Below are 21037 nucleotides of genomic sequence, written 5' to 3'. Positions count from 1 at the left end.
GAATCAGACTGAAGTAGATAACAAATTACAACTAATCACGTTTATCTGTTAAATACTTACTTTACAACTTTAAAGCTATAAAATACAAGAAAATAAGAAAATATGTAACTTAAAAGTCAAAGAAAATGAGCAACATAATTTAAGGTATACAAGTTACCCCACTACCCTCAGTCGTGTAGCAACATTTGGCATGTCCCAGTTAACACTTCCTGTTTTGAGTAGTGTTGAAAGGCCCAACTTCTTCTCTTAAGAGGACATCTTCTCAGCCAACAGACCCCTCAGCACAGGCAAAAAAAAGAATATTAAAAAAAAAAAAAAGCTTAAAAAAAAGGTATGAATTAATACAAAATAAAGTAATTTAACAGAGCTGAAAAAACAAGATTTAACAAAAAGTTGACTAAATGCATGCATACATACATTCCACTGTTATGTACTTCTACTGATAACTACAACTAAAAGAAATAAATAAGGCAATAACTGCTGATTGTCACTATTCATTCAGTGACTTAACTACACATAAATATACAAGTCCTTCATCACAAGCAGTTCTGGATAAATTCTGTACCATGTACTTCACTTTTATTCACTTTTATTATTATAACAACTACCCCAAGGGTTTGAAACATTTGTTTGTTACATATTTGTTCTTACTTTAACTCTGACATACTTAACTCAACTACAATTTTCTGTTTCACTGTTTGAATATTTGTAATATCTATGTTTTTGTGGTTCCTTTCAATTCTCTTTATTTTTGAATAATTTCCAAATTATTTTTTCCCCATCCTCAGGCACTTTATCTGTTTATTAAAAAAAAGAAAGAACTGAGACATCTTGTCACTGCGTGACTTTGTGAAAAATATCCTGTTTTCCTTGTCATTTTGGCCACACTTTTGACCATGCTTTTCTGCTGTCCATCTTTGTTATTGGCATTGTCCAACCATTCTGTTGATGTCTCTCTCTGTATTTTCGTCTCCCAACACCGGGTAACTGGGGACTTGTGTTGGTCTGTGGAGACAGACTGTAGCCAGCACTGTGAGGGGCTCAACTTGGTTCTCCTCTGGTTCTGGTGCTGGCTGACCAGCAGGCCCCCACAGCTCAGGCCCAACTCCAGGACAGGCAGTGGTGAAGCGGACAAAGGACTTCATTCTCTACTGGATGTGCGTGTGTGTGTATGAGGGGGGGTTATAGGATGAAGGAGGCGTTAGGAGATGAGGAAAGCAAGAGAGGAAGGGGGAGCTGGCGCAAGGGTCTTATCCTCCCGGCTCAAACACATGCCACCAGCTGCTGCCCCCTTCCTGTGCTTTCATTAAAAAGCCTCCCTGTGTTTCGCTGGGGTAATCCACATGCTTCTCTGAAAAAGTGTGTGGTAAATTCTGTTTGTCTATCCTCTGCGCTATTTTGCCATTTCTTTCCCTTTGGTGCTCCCTTTTTCACTCTTTCTATGATGTGCTTTGCTCGCCAATGGAGAGCAGTCCATTCTCTGCATGTCTGTGTGTGTATGTGTGTGTGTGTACCTGTATGTGCGCCCATGGAGTCTGTCAGACTCTCAGCATTTCCAGCACTCAGCCCAGAGCCAAGGCAAGCATTGCCAGAGGGAGTGCCTGCAATGTAGGGCGCCCAGCGAGCTGGACGCAGGCAGAATATCAACGCCACACGGCAGACACTCCTCCCAGCAGCCCACCTGCTGACTTACGTGATCCAAATTTGAGGAGGGGGGGGGTTTGGGGAGAGAAGGTGGTGGGGGAGGATAGGCTGCAGGAAATTGCCAGGTAGTTTCCAGACCCACTTCCCTGCGTTGCGCCCAATTAATCAGGGCTACATCTGTGTTGGATGGACCTCTACCCCAAGGGGAGGGGGTGGAGCAGAGACGGTGTTTTTCGTCTGTAAATGCACATGCATTGTGTGTGTGTGTGTGTACTACCTGTAAGAGTGCACAGTGTGTATGTTGTATGGGAGCGAAGGGGGTTTTGTGTGTTTTGTATTTACCAGCAGAGATGGGAGGAGGTTGTTCATGCCAGGCTTCTTCTAGCCTTGCAGTCAGAACTAGAGTCATGGGTAACCTTCTTCGGTCCACTGTCCTCTTTATCCGGTTTCAGTTGCGGCTATACCTCATTCCCCCCAACGCATACCCAGACACACACACACACATATGCACACTTCCCTGGGTTGCTGTGCCTCACAAGGAAAAGGGTCATTTTTCAGCACCTGTGTAGCTCAGTGTCTGTATGTTTATTTCGTGAAGCTTCTGGCACACCTGGACCTGAGCTACCCCTCCTTCTTTCATCTCTGCTCTCTGTGTTTTTTTTTCTCTTCTCCCTGTGTTTGGCTGTTATGTCGCAAATCCCTTTCCGGGTTTGTTCATATGACTAACAAATAAAATAATATAAAGCCAGACAGTGTTTGCAGGCTTCCACAAAAAACAAAAAATGAACCGAACTTGATTTCATATTCATTTTTTAAAAATCGTCCGTTAAACAAATGCTTGTAGAGGGCTTGGAACAGACAGGACAGACTCAGTTTACGAAGATGGATGTATAAGCGTACTCTGCTATCACTGGGGGCTGTTTATATTTTTAAGAAACACCAAATATACATGAGAAAGATTTAATGAGCCCTCGCTTTCGCATATGTGTTTCATTTGACTGCAGTCTTTTGCCGTCAGAGCAATTCGGTGGTCTGCATCACCTGATTAAACCATTCGTGAAAACCTTTTTGTTTAAAAACTATGAAGACACGTCCCATCGTGTTTTGATGTGTTTTAATGCTAGCATGCATGTGTGGCTCACGATCCTGTGTGGAGGCCTGGCATAGTGTGGTGCAGTGCAGAGTGGAGAGGAGAGACAGCTGCCCTGACAGATGCCGGGAGGCAGGACCCCACTGGGAAGCAGAGGGAGGGAGCTGGCACTGTCTCACCCCAGCGGAAACACCATAGGCTGCAGAGGAAGTGGGCAGGGGGACAAACCAGGGGCTCAGTGTGTGTGTCTGTGTGTGTGCGTGTGTTTGTATCTGAGCTACTTTAAGAGGACCTTGGCAGTTGTTCATGTATGTATGTATGTATTTACATCTGATGCACCATAAGAGCAGAAATCCAACTAATCAGGAAGGCTACACACTCCATGCTGCAGCCATGTTATTCCAGCTCACTGTGGCTTTTTGCAAGAAAAATGGATCGCAAGTCAGCTTGCAGCTGCTTGACATTAAAACTGAAAACAACTTAATGAATCCTTAATGAAAGTACATTAAGTACATTTATATACTCTGCTATTATGCTAAACATTGTTATTGTAAGCACCTTTCCTTCTTAATGTTGTATCCTGGACATGTTGCTGAATCGATAATTCAAGATGACACAAAATCACATCATTCAGGTGTAATCCAACAGGGTGTGGAAATGGCCCAATTAATTTTAATGGAGGGACACGAGTGTTGGTCGACTTCAAAAAGAAAAAAGTTGGGATCAGATGATCGTCTTTTTTTGATGGTCGAGATTCTATTGATGGTATTGCAGGTCTACAAAATCATCCAGGATCAGTTTCTTACGCTCGTTAAAAATAGTTGAAATGGCAGTAAATGTACTATAATGCTTTAATGTCTCTCATAAGCTCTTTAAAGCACGATCAGTACTTAGTTTCAAACTTTAAGCCTGGATTAATTAGAATATTTAAAAGAATATATTTGAGCTTTATTTAAATTTCACTTTAAAGTTATACTTTGACCCTTATCTGACTTTTAGGGTCTTTACCTTGCAGTTGTCATTGTGTACAGTGAGCTTATTTGGATCAGACAGCGGTGGTGGTTCTTAGTTCTGTAATCCTTGCACTATTTGTATTTGTGGCATTTTGTATTCACTTGATTCAGTAAACACAGAATATCTCTTTTTACTTTTTTGTGTATTTCAATAAAGACTGTATACAAATTGACAGACTTTTTTTTTTTTTTTTGCAATTGATCGCACACAAGACTGCGTACACCACTCTGGCTGAGGCACACATTCGCATATTTTTCAAGTGACTGTATATGTTACAGAATGAAACAGACAGACCAGTTCAAACCACTGTTGAACCCTGTGCACCTGCCAGAGACTGTAGCTTTGGCTCGTGATCAATATATTTGGAAAAAGGACCTTGTCCCCTGCCTGTCTCCTTTGAATAGCTTCTAATATTAGCAATGTGTTTTCAAGAGAAAAAAAATGAATCTGAAGAAGTTCAAAGAGGCTTTATAGAAGCATTCATACAAATAGGTTGGCTGAGTTTAGCTGACACTGTGTCACACATGTAGTTAATCAGAATCATGTGTTTTATACAGTTTTCAGCAGTAGCATGAGCTCTCGGAGTGTTCGCTATATACAGTCTTCTTTGTGCTGGTTATTTGTTACTTCCTGCATTATTGTAAGATGCGCTTTACTATTTCTGAGTGTTGTTTTGCTGAGCCATCTCTGAATTGGCAGCGTTATTATTTTGGGAGATGAATGAAAGCATCATCTTTTAATCAATAGGCAGAGAAGTTGAACTCTTTGTCCTGCTAAAAGTGTTGCTTCTGTTGAAATCTCAAACACCAGTCCTATAAATGTGTCACATTTTTTCCATCTGGAACATGCTGAGCATACAGATTTGTGGAGGAGAGTGGCTAGTTTGAAGGCGCTGTTTGAAAAATTTCTGTTGACATTTTGACTCTTTCAGTGTGAAAATTTTGGATTTCATGCCTGACATTTATGACTACTTGATGACTCCCTTTCTTCTCTAAAGGAGAGTTAAAGAGGCATGAACAGTAAGATAAATTTGCAAATAAAGACATAGCAGATGTGTACGTGCTTTAGGTCAAGGTTTTAAGAACTCTACGTTTTATTAGGTTTCAATATCAGGTGCCTATTTACATATTCACCAGTTAACTCCAATCAGAGTGCAGTAAATCAAGAGAAACTACATGATCATTACTATTAGTTCTCCAAGTGCACATTTCTTCAGTGTACTTAGCGAGTAGATTGTTCCAAGCTTGTTGGAGAACTGTCCTTTTTTTAATGTAAGCTTTCTTACTGTTTCTTGCTGTCTTCTGCCTCTTCACATAATTAGTCCCACCCACTGAGTAGACAAGGGGTGTATTTGGATCCATACCATCTGTTCGGAGGACAACTTATTCTTCTTGTTGCTGAAGATAGTTTTCTGTGACTTGCTGCGCATTCATGCAGCAGAATTCATTTGCGATCAATCAGATTTCTCCCTGATTGTACTGGCAGAGTGTAAGCATCTTGATCGCCTAAAACCTTTGCACAATACTGCACATTTTTACTCAGAATTTGATCCCAAGATGTATTTTTGGTATTTTTTTTCCCCCTTTTTTTCACTGCTAAAATATCTCCTTTGGAAAAAGAAGTCAAATATCTTTGATACAAATTATAGACTTTAAGTCAGGAGCACATGTTGTGAGCCATTTGCTGCACAAAATGTTACAAAGCCTTCATGTCGGTGCAATGTGCTCTGCTCTCCAGGTTGTTCTCCGTGTGATTCTGAACAGCTTAGGCGCCATTATAACAATACATTTATATGACAAAACTCAGTAGATAGTGCTCATTTTGTAATTCTACCTATAAAGGCCACAAACATGTACTTGCAATGACATTACTGATTAATGCTATGAAAGAAAAGTGAAGTAGCTTGCTGTTAAAAAGCCAGACTGGTGCATGCAGATACTGTAGTGCATATTTTAGTTCATGTATGGAAGAAGAGTGTAAGAACTGCTGAGCACACACATCTATAGCCACAGAAGATATAGCACATAATTGAGCTGGTATAGGCTTAAAAATGAGATTTTTAAGATATTGCCACAGCATAGTATGCCACAATAATAAGCAGAATCAAGGCCAAATACCTTAAAGGTGACTTTATTCGTAATGTTACATTTTTAGAGAAAAGGTAACGCATTTTTAATGATTTTCTGGCCAGATAGCAGCAGGTGGCCCCTCTGGTCTGAACTGCAGAGGCAGTAGTATGGCTTGTAGGCAGCTGCTTGTTCAGTGTCACTGACCAAAGACCCCAAGCACTTTGAACAAAGTACAAAGCACTGATTCAACTCTTTATCCTTCATCTTTGACAAGATAAATTCATGAGAATCACAAGATTGAAAACTAAAGCTCTTTAAAAGAATTCCTATTGTTTGATGCTTAAAAAAAAACTTCACTCTGAAATTAATTCCACAGAAATAACTCCCGCTCATAATAACTGCCAACAGCAGAGATAAGTATGGAGTTTTGAGAAAACTAAATGTCACCGTGGCCAGCTGTTTTTGTTCTAATTATGTATGTGCATACATACTTGTGAAAAAGATGTGTTTGTGGGTGTATGTATTCTTTAGGGTCTCTTTAGGAATACTGGAGACCTGGTTTGCATGCTGTGTGCAGAAGACTAATGCAGCTGCAGGGCCTGCACAGTGGGAAGTGTTGCCATGGTGAGCTGGGTTATCGGGCCCTGAGAGAGACCATCCACACAGTCCTCATGGTCAGTGCAACTGACTTTACTGGTAATGCAAATGGTGTGTGCATGCTGTCTGTGCTAGTGTATTATTCTACCCAAATATTCACAAATAGTGAATATGTGTCAGTGAGGTTTAAACCCTTGCAATAGAGAAACAGCCGTAGCGGTAATGTTCAAACCCAATAGCTACTTCAAACTGTGCTTCCTCCTTTTTCCTTTCTTCAGACACAGCAGCTGACAGAGTGAGACGTCCACAGGGATCATGTCCACTGGGAACAGTGCTGTGGAGGCAGAGCCTATGGAGAGCCACAGTGACAGTGTCCAAGAACAATGTGTCTGCTAAAGTCATCCATGTGTGACAGGCTAAGGAAGAGGGATCTTACGAGGTGTTTGTTTCTCTGAGGGCTGTCAAAGAAGGTAGGGTAGTGAGCAAATATGAGCAAATACTTGAAGGATTCGTTGGACATTTGGGGAATATCCTCATTTGCTTTTATCTGAAGAGCTAGATGTGAAGATTGACACCACTCATGTCTGTGGGCTAACTATGCAGTTTGACTTAGCATAGTTAAGCTGTTAGCTTAGCATAACAAAAGACTCCAGATAGCACCTAGCCTGGTTTGTCCAACGGTAACAAACTTCATCTAGCAGTATCTTACAGCTGACTAATGAATAAATAACATCTAATTTGTTAAATATGAAAATCTGTTGCTGTTAGGTGGGTGTTGTTGTGTTGTCTTTCGGCCAGCTTTCTCCAGCCAGTTTCTTCCCTCAAATCGGATCATTGTACATTAGAAAAAAAAACATTTGGCTGCAGGTTCTAACTTTATTTTTACTACACATAAACATTAGAGAGGTATCACAAATGTTCATTTAAGTATATATGCCAAAATGTTGAACTCTTAACTTAATGGCTGCAAGTTGTATTTCTGGAAGATAAAGATTCATTACACAGGATACTAATACAACACTGCTTAAAAAAAGGAAAATAGATACAAACAAGACTAAAAATCGAAAAGAAAGAAAGAAAAGAGGGACAGAGCTTGTAGTTTAACCAAGGCGTAATAAATACCCTTTATTACAGAAAGTAATCTGTACTCAAATCTAATGGGTTCTTTCATTCACCCAGCTGCATGTCTGCTCGACTTCATGAAATTCAGCTTTTTAAATTTCAGCATGATCCACACAAGGATTCATATTATGGACAGGGCAGAATAATTTGTAACTACAGACGTTAATACTTTTAATCCTACACCTTCTATATGTTATTGCTGGTAAGTGTATGTATAAATTAAGAAAACAACAACCAATCTATCATCGCCATTTTTGCTGTGGATTGTGAAGACCAGTACACGCTATCTGTTCACATAAATGCTGAAATGTAATGTGTAATTAAGTAGATATCTTATCCGCAGGATTACTGTCACATAGATGAGAGAAACAAAGAGCCTGTTGGATGAGCGATACTGTGTCATATCAACAGAGAGAGAGAGAGAGAGAGTGATGCACTGTGCTGTAAATTCATTAACTAATCTCAATAGAAACCACCTGTGCTTTCAAGGAGAAAGTAAAACAAGCAGACATTTTCAGCTCCAACTCCTGTCTGTTCTATAGGTTCTTCTACTTTGAACAAAAAAAAGACTATTTGCTGCAATCAGTGAGTTCATCCCCACTGATTAACCCATTACCCGCCTTCTGTGCAGCCAGAAACTGAAGGAATATTTCTACTATAAAACAAAATTATAATAATAATTACAGGGGAACTATTTGGTAAGAATTCTCATGACAAATGGTGTAAACTGGGGAAATCACATCTGTATACAGTGCAAATTAAGCTAAGGAACTTTTCATCCTCAGCCACCTCTGAACCATGGCGTGTTTGCTCAGATGTAGCAGGTGTTGGTCACTGTGAAACGGCTTGTTGCGATTGGTCAGAATTTGCCTGTGATAACCTAATAGGTTTGCTGTTTACTTATTTAGAAAGACAAACACTTTTAGTATTTTGCTTACTAATACTACTAATGCTTCTCATGGGCAGTCAGGATGGGCCTGTCGGGTGGTCCCTGGCCCCTTAGGCCCACAAACAATACTCCAGTATCCATTATCTTGCTGATAGACAAATTCTTGCTTAGCTGGAATAAAAAAAAATATTGAGAATAAAATATTCTCAAATATTGGCATAAAATATTATTTTTGCACCAGTAAGTGATTCCCAGAGATCTATTAGCTGAAAACTTAGTCTACTGTATCTCAAAAGATGAAGTGGCTATCTACAGAGGATAAACAGTAACTGAAAGTCATGGCTTTAAACAGAAAGAAAATCCATTTGAGTGATGAATCCAAATTTCCAAATTGTCTTCAATATGGACAGAGCAGGTGAGTAGAGAGGTACAACAGTGAGTGTCTACAGCCATCTGTAAAACACGAGGGAATCTTATTTGAACACAGAAAAATACCGTCCAATTTTCACCCACCATGCAATACCATCCAGAAAGCATCTGATTAGTTATAGCTGCATTTTTCAACATGACAATAACCATAAACGTTCTGTCAGCGTATTATTTAAAGGATACCTGAATAGAAAAACACACAGTGGAGCACTATCAGTTATGGATCAGCCTCCCCAGAGCCCGGACTTCATAATTATTGAAGAAGTGTGTTAACATCCAACGAAGAGTTTTGAATGTCCTTCAAGAAGCCTGAAGAGCTCTTCCTGAATAGATTTTTTTTTCTTAATTAGAAGAAGCTTGACTAAGAGCGTTTAGGCTGTGTTGAAGAATAAAGGTGGTCATACCAAGAATTGACTTTCAAGCTTGCAAGAATTGTACAAATTGTGGTTTGTTGTTGCACCTTTCCTAGCTTATATAAGAAAATGAAATGGGGCTCAAGACTTTTGCACAGTATTGTAGGTTTCAAGTACTTTACTTTACTGTAGAACAGCAAACTTGAGGTTAGTTACAAGTTGAAAAATATTTCAAACACTTCCTTGCACACTGCTTTTTAAATGCTGTCCTAATCCTTAGATGCAGAAGATAAAATAAAATATATAAAAGATATCAAGTCTGGCTCTCGGTAGCCAGGTCAGTGGAACAGGCTGTGCTCTGCTGAAGGTTGATGATTGAGATTTCTCTAGACATATCTGCTTTCCTCTGAAAAAAGAGCTAAGCGCATACCACCCAACTATTGTGGCTCTGATTGAAAAATAAAATGAACAACAAGTGAGACTGAAACTTTCACCGGCTTTCAATCAGAAGTCAGAAACTTTTGGCGGTCTGGTCATGATATTATGGAACTGCATTATTTCTCGTCAATCAGACAAAGCCTGTCTCTTAGTGTGGAAATTATTTAAGATTTCACAGCCCGAGTGCAAAGCGTCTGAAGCTGTAGCTGCTGCTGCTGATGCACCCTCTCACAGTATTTCCGTGTAACAGCATGAAGATTTGTCAGATCAGACTCTTTGTACTGGTGAGAAGCCACAGTGTCCTGTGCGTCAGATTTAGACATGCTATGACAAAGATGCCGAGAACTGAGTACATGACATTATCGCAATTTCAGGTGAAATTTGTCCGTCCTGGCAAGACTTTAAAACATGACTCATGCTGACTCATCCTCTTGCCTCTTTATTGAGCCATGATCTGCAGAGGGTGTAGCCCCAGTGTCTGCAGAACTCCTCTCAGACATCAGAACATCTCAGTGTAAGTTTGCGTTGTCCTTTTATTCACTTTGCCACATTTGTCACAAATGTGGAGTCGCACAATATCTTCTAAAGGCCTCTGTTAGAGAAAAAAGCCAGTGCTGTGATATAGTGTATTGTTTTTTATTAATTATATAAAGACTGAATTTGTCATGGTCCCAGGTTTTTAATTTTTGGTTATATTTGTTGTGTTTCTCCTGTTTTCTGTGCTACATGTTCTTCATGTTTGTCTCCATGTTTCACTGTTTGTTGTTTGGTCTTTAGATACTTCCTGTTTTACTTTTTGGAACACATTTGCAAGGATAACTGCTTACACATAACCTTGCACGTGTGGTCTTCCTTTTATTCATTTATATGGCAAAACTTGACATTTGTAGGACTAATAACTTTCACATAGACCTTTAAGTGCATATAAAATCTTGATATACTGTACACCCCACCCCACACACACACTTTTTGTTTTTCTATTTAGCTGAGCTGTGATATGAAGCTCTCAGGTGATGTGACGTGCCTGAACAACTGGCTACCACCCAAACTTTCTGATGCGTAAAAATTAACATGGCAACTGCTACCATGTGCAAAATCTTGCAGTGCAGTGCCACTGGACTGGGAACAAGTAATGACTGAAGGTTCTTCACTAATCATCTCTAATTGCCACATAAGAAAAAAAAAGAAGCTATAATGATCGGGCATGTCTTCCAATTTTATAAAATCAAGTTTAATAAACTCCAAGAGATCTTTTGCTAGCCTCGCTTTTTTGAAGACGACTCATAATATAACAGAATGTGATGATAAAGTTACAGTGTTAACAGTGACTCACTGAGGCATCGGCCCTTTTGTAAGCATACAGTGCATCCAGAAAGTATTCAAAGTGCTTCCCTTGCTCCACATTTTGTTATGTTACAGCCTTATTCCAAAATTTTTCACCTTGAAATTCCTTACTTGAAATCACTGAAAATTTATTAGAAACATGAAACAAATATATAACATATATAATATAATCATTTACAGCTTTTGCCTTGACACTCAAAAATGAGATCAGGGACATTTGGTTTCCACTGATCGTCTGTCCAATGTTTCTACAACTTAATTGGAGTCCACCTGTCGAAATTGTACAGTTGTGATTTGGGAAGGCACACACCTGTCTATATAAGGTCCAATAGGTGACAGTGCAGGTCAGAGCTCAAACCAAGTCATGAAGTCCAAGAGATTGTCTAAAGACCGCCAAGGCAGGATTATATCGGCACAGATCTGGAGAAGAATACAGGAAATGTTTTCAGTATTGAAGGCCCCAGTGAGCACAATGGCCTCCATCATCCGTAAGTGAAATACATTTCCAACCACCTGGACTCTTCCTAGAGCCAATCTGAACAAAAGGAATAGAAGGAGTTTAGTCAAAGCTGCAGTGTTGCTCTGTGGAGGGAACCTCCCAAAAGGACAACCATTTCTGTAAAAGTAATCACATGACAGCCCACCTGGTGTTGGCCAAAATGCACCTGAAGGACTTCCAAACTGTAAGAAACAAAGTTCTCTGGCTTGATGACACAAAGATTAAACTCTTTGGCCTGAATGTCTGGAGGGAACCAGGCACCGCTCATCACCTGACCAATACCATCCCAACAGTGAAGCATGGTGGTGACAGCATCATGCTGTGGGGATGTTTTTTGGCAGCAGGAACTGGAAGACTAGTCAGGCTCTTCAGGAACCTGGTAACCTTGATGATCACCTGCTGCAGAGCACTCTAGATGGTGTGCTTGTAGTATCATATTCAAAAACACTTGAGTCTGTAATTGCTGCCAAAAGTGCTTGAAAAACATGTTGAGCAATGGCTGTGTCTTTTTTCACTTTGTCAGTATGGGGTATTGTGATTAAACTCATTTTTATTTGAGAATAAAAATGAGTTTAATCCATTTTGGATTAAATAAAGTTATAACGTGACAAAATGTGGAACTAATGCACTGTATGTGGAACAGCCTTTGACACGAGGTTACAAAAGCAAGTGGAGATTTTTTCACAGGATATATGAAAACCCATCATTCTGATTGTTGCGTTTCATGTATTTTTAGTGTTTTCAAAGGTCATAGACACTTTCCAGAGTAATACTGAATCAAATTCCACTTAACCTATTAATATAGTGTCAAAAGGCTACACAATCGAAATTATAAGTGAAACAGAAAGCAGACTCCACAAACTGGGCAATGTTGAGATCCAACATATGCACAGCCCAGCATGAGACCAAGTACTAATTCAACCTGACAAAATTGTTTTTATGCTGATCTCAATTGGAAACAAAGTGCTTGTTTTCTTGAAATCACAGAAATGTCAAACACCCTGCTTCAAGCATCAAAGTAGCCACCTTCTTAATGGTGCCCATTGTGATGTAAAGTTATCCATTGTGATATAGGGGTGCATGCAATCTTGTATGGCCATTTGCTCGCGCATTAATATGCAAGAACAAGTACATTTCTTTGTTTTCGTCCTCAGACAGAATGAAATGTAGCCGTCATGACAAAAGAAAAAAAACAAACAAAAACAAGACCAGTGGAACTGGAGTTAAACAGCTGGGTAAAATATATAGTCTCCAATTAATTTGCCAGATGGATGCAAACGTAACACATGCCAAAATCAAGGTTATTAATACAATTTTACAACATGTAAATTTTTAAAAATGATTTACAACATTTAAAGTTTAAAAGATTGGTGCTACTCTTACATCTGTGAGTAGATTTAGATTTATTTGCACTGATAATTAATGATTAATTAATTAAAAATCAAGCAGTCAATTGCCTCATCTGTATCTGATTTTGAGAAATATATTTGTAGCACTAAGTGATTCATGGCGATGTTATCCCCGTATTTATGTTTCTACTGCAGATAGATAGATAGATAGATAGATAGATAGATAGATAGATAGATAGATAGATAGATAGATAGATAGATAGATAGATAGATAGATAGATAGATAGATAGATAGATAGACTGCTTATTCATAAGGAGTCAACTGATTGTTGAGGTTTTCTCTGTATTATTATAGGATCATTACCTTACAATACAAAGCGCCTTGAGGCGACGGCTGTTGTGATTTGGTGCTATATAAATAAAATGAATTGAATTGAATTGAAATTGATCCACATGGGAAATTGTTGCACCGCTCTGTCTGTTGTTGCTCCAGAAGGAGCTGAACAAATCTGATCAGCTGACTAAGTTCACTCAGCGTTTGTCTAAAATGGAAAAAGGATAGGAGTCAGAAAGGTGTGAGCTTATCAGAACTCTGTTGCCTGCTCCTCTTATCTGCTTGAGGCCAGAGGCTACATTAGGTGCTTCTATCACAGAACAACTGAGTTGTCAGTGGTCAGGTTGCATTGTGGGTAATGTAGGCCTTAGGTCTTTGAAGTGAAAGAGACTAAGTAGGACACTCTGCAATATGATTTTGATTTTGGCTCTTTTTTTCGTCTATCATGAAATGAACAAAACACTTTTTAGACAATCAAATTCTGAATTGTGTCTCATTGCGTCATTCAAGAAATTCCACGTGATCATTGTCGAGGTACATATCAAGTACAAAACCATAATTACACGTTGTTGTTCACTTGGCAATTCCTTGAGATTTTCACTGCCAGCCATTCTTTGTTTGACTGTGGACTCATGGATGCCTGACTGTTGTGAGGAAGGACAGACTGCAGCAAAAGTATTGTAGGGACATTCACACGCATCTCCTCCCTGCACTCCTGGGGGAGGATCCATTCCCTTCCAAACACACACCATCGCCTGAGGGGCAGAGTGACCGCTCAAGCAGTGCCTGCCTCAACACTTGCACACACACACACACACACAGAGGCATGTTCATGTTAGACCGTTGCAACATCCTAGCCAATTGATTAGACAACAATGAATGCCTAACGGACTGACTGCCTATTAATGATTAGCAGCAAACTGAGATATGTGTGAAGGATATGCTGCTCTCCAAACAAAGGGTGATTTCAGTTTGACTGCTGTGAGTGCTCACACTTCTCTTTCTTTTTTTGCATTTTAATGCAACACCCTTATTCTTCCACCCTTTATCTTTTTTTAAGTGAGACCACATGTTCCTGTCTGTATTTCTTTGCTTTATACAACTATCAGTCCTATCAGCCCCCCCCCCCCCCCCCCCCCCCCCCCACACACACACACACACACCTACTTTAAGGACAATGCTCTACTCTTCTTCCCCGCAGTCTCTCATTACCCTGCTGTTTATATCTTTGTCTTACTTTCACTTTCTAGCTCTATCTTCCTTGTGCCTCGTACTTCTTTTTCATATTATAGCTGTGTCCCCGGTCTTTTCTTTACCTCATCCTCACTGGCATGTTCCCTCCTGTCTCCCACCTTTTGTGGGTCTTATGCTTGACACCTTCCCCAGCCCTTTGACATGCTCCACTTCATATTACGAGTGTCACATGCCACCTTGTTAGGTTTTGTGTGTGCGTGTCTGTATGCACACACTTGGTGTGCGACTGTTTTCCGCAGAAGGTGAGAGTGAAGCAAAGAGAAAAGAGAATGAACAAGGAGGAAGAGTTTACGCATTTAGCCCGAGTTTGTTAATAATTAATGTGTCACAGGTTTGCAAAATTGCCTCACGCTCCCTCTGCTCAATCCTCCCTTCTTCCTCTCTCCCTCTGGCTTTCCTTTCTCTCCTTCACTCTGTCTTCTTCCTCCACCTCCCTCGTGGCGTTGGCTACCTCACCCTCTCCATCTCAATCTTTCTCAAAACACAATGCTCACTCTGGTGTTGCTGTGTGCCTCAAGGGAAGATGAAATGTTAATACACTCGTGGGGAAAGAGGCACCAAGCGTCCAGCTAAGATGCCCACCATGACTCCATCTTTCTGACCAAAGTCGTGGGCAGTCCGGGTGACAGTGTGCTGCCATAACAACGGGGGCACATCCAGCTCGCAGTGGATTTTGGTAGCACTGTCAGTGAGAATTTACTTGCTTTTAGTGCCTCGTATGTTTTGAAGACCCTGCTGATGCGCCGCTTGTTGCCTCCCGGTTAATTTTAGACATGAAACGAACCAGTAATTTGTATTATTTTTAAAAGCCGATCAACGAAACTAAATGAAAGACTTTATTCGCATGTTTCTCCCTTTCTCTCCTGTCACTGCAGTGCCCGTCACTATGCCAGCCGTCTAATGCTTCAGGGTGCTGGACTGCGCAGGCGGCAGGTGACACGGATTTCAATAAAAGGGATTATAGATGTGGGGACTGCAGAGAGGGAAAAACAACACATTCATGTACACATTTGGGGCAAAAACATGGCTGCAAATAGGCAGTGTACACACAAGAAAGCATTTTGGCTTAATAATTTTAAGACTTATAGAGAATGGTCTCATTTAAAAAAAATCTGGGTTAAAAGTGCCATCAAAAAAGCAATATAAGATCCTGGAATCAGTCATTCAGTCTGCTGTTGTAGCTACAATATGAATGTAAAAATCTGTGGACAGTTTTAGAACCAGCACCGAGTGAATCAATTTCAAGGGACCTTTTGTATAACAAAAAGTTTTGTTAAAAACAGGATTTTTTTTGAGCATGCACACAGTGTGAAAACATTAAATTTTTAATAATAGGTACACCATCTTAATTATAGTTAATCCACTGAAAGAGGTGTCCTCCATTTATAGTGGAAGCCAAACATTCAATTATATAAACACTTCTCTCACCCCAACCGGTCGCAGCAGATGGCCGCCCCTCCCTGAGCCTGGTTCTGCCGGAGGTTTCTTCCTGTTAAAAGGGAGTTTTTCCTTCCCACTGTCGCCAAAGTGCTTGCTCATAGGGGGTCATATGATTGTTGGGTTTTTCTCTGTATCTATGAAGCGCCTTGAGGCGACTTTTGTTGTGATTTGGCGCTATATAAATAAAATTGAATTGAATTGAAATAGATGCCAATTGACAGAAATTTAATAAGAGCCTCTCAAGCTTTTCTCATATTTGAAACCTTTTACAGTGTGTCCATTGTCAGGTGCTGGACGTCTGTGTCTCAGTAGGTGGACAGAGGACCACAGAGTGACCTGCTCAGGACAGCTGCTGACATAATGAGGCCAGTAAACAAGCATCTGTCTCGCCCACTGAAAGGCAAACTCACTCAGACCAGGCCAATTCTCTTCCCTTCTTTCTCATTGTGAGTTTTAAGCTGGGATTCTGCAAATGGTCAAACTGGAGACAGTAAAAACATAGGATCTCCCATAAGCCTATGGCTATAATGGCTATAATGTAGAGATGAGAGAGGTCATAGTAGTATTTAAACCCCTCTCCTTACTGTTACACAAATGCGAATATTTAAGATGATTTATCAACTATACAAGGAAAAGATTTATCAACTCACGCATGTTTTTTTTTTCAGTAATGATCAAATTTTTTGTGTACTCAATTATATTCAGTTCATTTCTGCCATGTAGCACTGCCGTCTGATTGGTTGCCCCTGATTTGTCGTTGGTTAGTTAGTGGTTTTTGGTTGTTTATTGGTAAAGTTTTCCAGGATGATTTTTAGAGGCCTGGACAGGACCGACGCTGTCCTCATCTAGAAAACATTCAGTTTTTTATGTAAGGTCTGTGTAAAGGTAAACTAGTTACAATTTAAAACTTAGACCATGTTTTTACACTTAAAAAAGTGAAATTACGAGAGTCCAACTTGTAATTTGAACAAATATTTAAGATTTTTATATGGTGAACATAATTATATCATGGAGGATCTGTATAAAATTAAACAGCTTAATTTATTCTTGTTGCGATGACGTGATACAATCTAGCAAGAGTGGTTAGTTGCCTGGATTCGCGATATCACAAGATCACACAAGATTTCAAACCACAGGAGACTTACTGGGGTTATAAGAGGCAGAAAAGCATACACACACGACGTGCACGCTGTTAAGTTATTGTTGTTTAACCTGTCGTCACAAAATATAAAGAGAATTCTCTATCAACCCTGGTAATCATAGTTTTCCTACTTTTTTAAAGTATGGATTGACATCTCAGTGTCGCAGTGATTAGCACTGTTTCCGCACAGCGAGAAAGATCAAATCAAGAGTTCAACTCCACTAACTAGCCAGGGCCTTTGTCTGTGGAGTTTGCATGTTCTCCCTGTGTTTGCGTGGGTTCTCTGGCTTCCTCACAGAGTCCAAAGACATGCGGTTAGCGTGGTTAGGTTAATGAATGCGAGTGCCTCTCTGTGTTAGCCCTGTGATAAACTGACAACCTGTCCAGGGTGTACCCTGCCTCTGACCCTGTGACAGCTTTTGTGACAAGCAGATGGATGGAGTGACAACTATGTGAATTCTAGAGGGGAAAAAGATCCACATGAGAAGTTTTATGTCAACACAAAATGCACAGGTTTATGAATATGAATAACTTGTGTTAATTTAACTCAGTTGTTTAAATTGCTTCCAGAGCAAAACATTTGTGTGCAACCAATGTCCACCAATGAATTAAGTAAATCCAACGTTCTTTTTTTTTTTTCAGTGTAGGTTATAACAAATTTGTATTTTAAACCAAACACTGCTAACCTGGTTAGCAATCTTTTACAAATGCTAACCTGGTTAAAAGTTGGGTGTGTTGCTGTGCTGCTTCTACACTACTTGCTGCTTGATGCTGGCTTCGTCCTTTTAAAGTGGAAACACTCCTATGTGTCCTTTTAGGGGTGCTTACAAAGATGTTTCAGACAGTAGGAGCAAACTACCATTGTTATTAATTTATCTGGAGTAATATGCTTTCAGGGAGTATACACTTCTTAGGGGCTTTGGAACAAACAGTTCTGGGGACTACCTGGGAGTAAGTACCCACACGGAAGGTCCCTCATGAACTAAATAATTTCCAAACCCTTTTTCCCCTATTTTCTTTTTACACCACTAATAGGAACTTTGAAGTGCAATCTCACCTCTGCTAGTGTTCCTTTATTTTCTTGTTTCAGCTTGTTTCATTTCAAGTCTACATCTCATCGCTGTGTGCAGGATGACTTGTAGCAAGTTGGGGGAAAATTAGTAAAGAGTTTTATATTGTAATCTAATGAGTTAAAATGGTAGAACTGCATATAGGCCCAGCTGAGCTAAGACTCCAACCAGCTTTTGTGGTGTATTCATTAGAAGCTAGAAGTTCGAATTTCCAAATTTCCAGTCAGAATTTTACAATTCAAACGCCCGGTTGGAAGATGGACTTTCAGCTCAGAATGTTAGAGCAGGTAAAGCTTAGTAAAATTGTAAAATCGGGCACTGTTGTGTATTTGTGACTGGAAAAATGATCCATATGCAAAAATTTGACCATGGTCTATTCGTAAATGCACTTCTGTGTTTTTTTTACCGCATAATAGCAAGCAGTGCACTGTATTGTTAGTAATACATGAATGCCTCTACCTTTCTAAGGAGCAAAATAAATCCAGATTTTTCTTGTCTTCTTCACCGTGCTCAAATCAGGAGTGATGTCACTCCCAGCTCCGACATTTATCTTCAGAGGTTAATGGCCTGCTGCTTACACAGCTAATGTTTTACCAATGTTTACACTTTTTAAGTCATCTGGCTGAAGGACCGATGATCTAACGTCACTGAGAGGCATCCGCCTTCTTTCTATCCATTCACACTTCAAGAGAATCACTATTCCTCCAACTGCGCTTGTCAGATTTTAGTGAAACTTACACAAAGTGATCACCTAACGGTTCTTTACCCAAACGAGGCTCATTGTCAAGGTCACATTTGTGGTTTTACAGGGAATAACCTGTGAATTCTGATTAGTTAGCCGGATGAGCTACTGCAACAACATTGATGTCTGAGTATTTAATTAATGGAAATTGCCAGTGTTCTATTTATGTGCTTGTCCAAACAATTTGCTTTCATATCTTTACTAGTTACAGCACACATATGTAACTCAAACTCCCTCTGATGCTTAAGAAAGAACTAAATTAATATTTCCAAGAAGTACAGTGGTACCAAGTTTCTACTATGTAAAAAGTTCCCGTCCTTCAAAAGTATCAGAGTTCGCTTCCCTTCTTATTTAGTCTGATTATCTTGTTGGAATATGATTTCAAACCTCCTTCCTATATTAACTATGGCCAGTGAGAACCAGTGAGGAATGTAAACTCACAGCGAAAGCAGACTATTGTGAAGTATAAGGGACTGAGTGAATATGTCAACATTTCATGACCTAGAGTTCGGTGAGACACACTAAATGTAAAGGAATGAACCATTAGCTGAGAGGTTACAAGCCAGCAAACGCTTAGGTAAAAGTGTTTATTTTGGTAATAGCCATAAAATGCAATCCCATATCTGTATATCTATAAAATGGGGGCTTTCATATTTTTTTAAACATGTAATTTTCTGTATTAAATCAAGGTTATTAAATCTGCTCTCACTATTTCACTCGTGGTCCGACATCTCAAATAACAACAACCATAAGCTACTAGGAACATTGTAGTATTAGTACAAAGAACAGTATCATCAATGCACCAGATAGCATCTAAAATAACTTGGAAGACAACTTACTAAAGCTAATTTCCATAATCACATTGTCTCAGCTGGGAAACCTCCACCCACATACCCAACGATGCAGTGGCTACAATACATACAAGATTCGGCATTAAAGCTTATCCTAACAATTCATGAAGAAAATAAAACAAAAGGAAGAAAAATTTAAGAACATATTAGGAGACAAACATTAATAATTTTTCCCATCTATTCCACAGAAAACAAGTAACTCAGACTATATTTATATTACTCTTAAATGGGGTCTAATGACCACACCCATTTTTGACAATTAGATGTGTTTATACTCCAGAGGGAGGGGGGGAAGAATCATGAAAATTTATAATCAAAGTCATCGAAATCTTCATCAGCAGGTTTCCTTTATCGAAAAATCCTAAAACTACAGACAGAGAAAACTTTCTTTGTTAACGGCTGTTTTCTTCCTCAGACTCTGTGCACGCTCACATAAATAGGGGGGGTGTTTTACAAGTCATTTTACTCTCCTTCCACTGAAAATGAACCGCTTGAGTGCCGCCTACTTCAGTCACAAGGTCACCGTCATCGAGCGCTACGAAGATATATAGCAATATATATTCCTGAACACTATTAAACTTGATAGATTTAAACACAAGTCTCGAGAAGTGCACGCAGGTCTCGGTCTGTCTAATGAGTGAGACATGGAAATCTCTGAAGGTTTTGGTCAAGCCAGAGTAAAATCATTTTTCTTGCATATATCAGTAAACACTAATCCATTTTCTAATGCGCGATTGTGCCGTGATAGCACACAGACAGACTCAAGAGGTGAAAACAATATCAGCCATGCTGTCAGTGCTGGTGAAAACTGTGACGAGACTAGACTAGACTTCCTTTAATGCTGCATTTATTGCTCTTCCACAGTTTGCCTTTACTGTATTTTAATGGCTGGTAAGGTTTCATAAGTACTGAAAATGACTCCCTAAATCACAACATAAATCATTTTGGTTTGTTTCGGAGTGCTACCAAAGCATGTATATAACAGCATGTTATATTACAGCGCAGGTGCTGTCAGTGCAAATGTCAGGCAGCGTCCTGCGGTGGTAAACTGCACTGGAGTTTGAATTTCAGCTACACCTGCATGCCTTTGTATGAAGAAGGCATACGTGTGACACACATGTAAACATGCTGCCACCGATGATACAAATTACATTGTCTGCATTTGCATAGAGAAGGACTGGAATGAGGCAGAGGAGAGATTTATTGCTCTGTAAGACAGTAACGGGGGTTGAGGTTGTTGGAGAGTGCGGGTAAGGAGAACTGTTGAGTCTTTTCCTGTAGTATGAGTCATTGTTGGCAACCCGACTCTCCAGTCTGATTGCCTTGTTGAGCTCCCTTTTGGCATGGTGGCGCTCTCACTATATCCTC

The sequence above is a fragment of the Perissodus microlepis genome, chromosome 10, assembly GCF_051167445.1.
Source record: "Perissodus microlepis isolate ML-2025 ecotype Zambia chromosome 10, ASM5116744v1, whole genome shotgun sequence".
Taxonomy (NCBI): Eukaryota; Metazoa; Chordata; class Actinopteri; order Cichliformes; family Cichlidae; genus Perissodus; species Perissodus microlepis.
The sequence above is the reverse complement of the archived record's forward strand: the minus strand, read 5'-3'. Positions refer to the sequence as shown.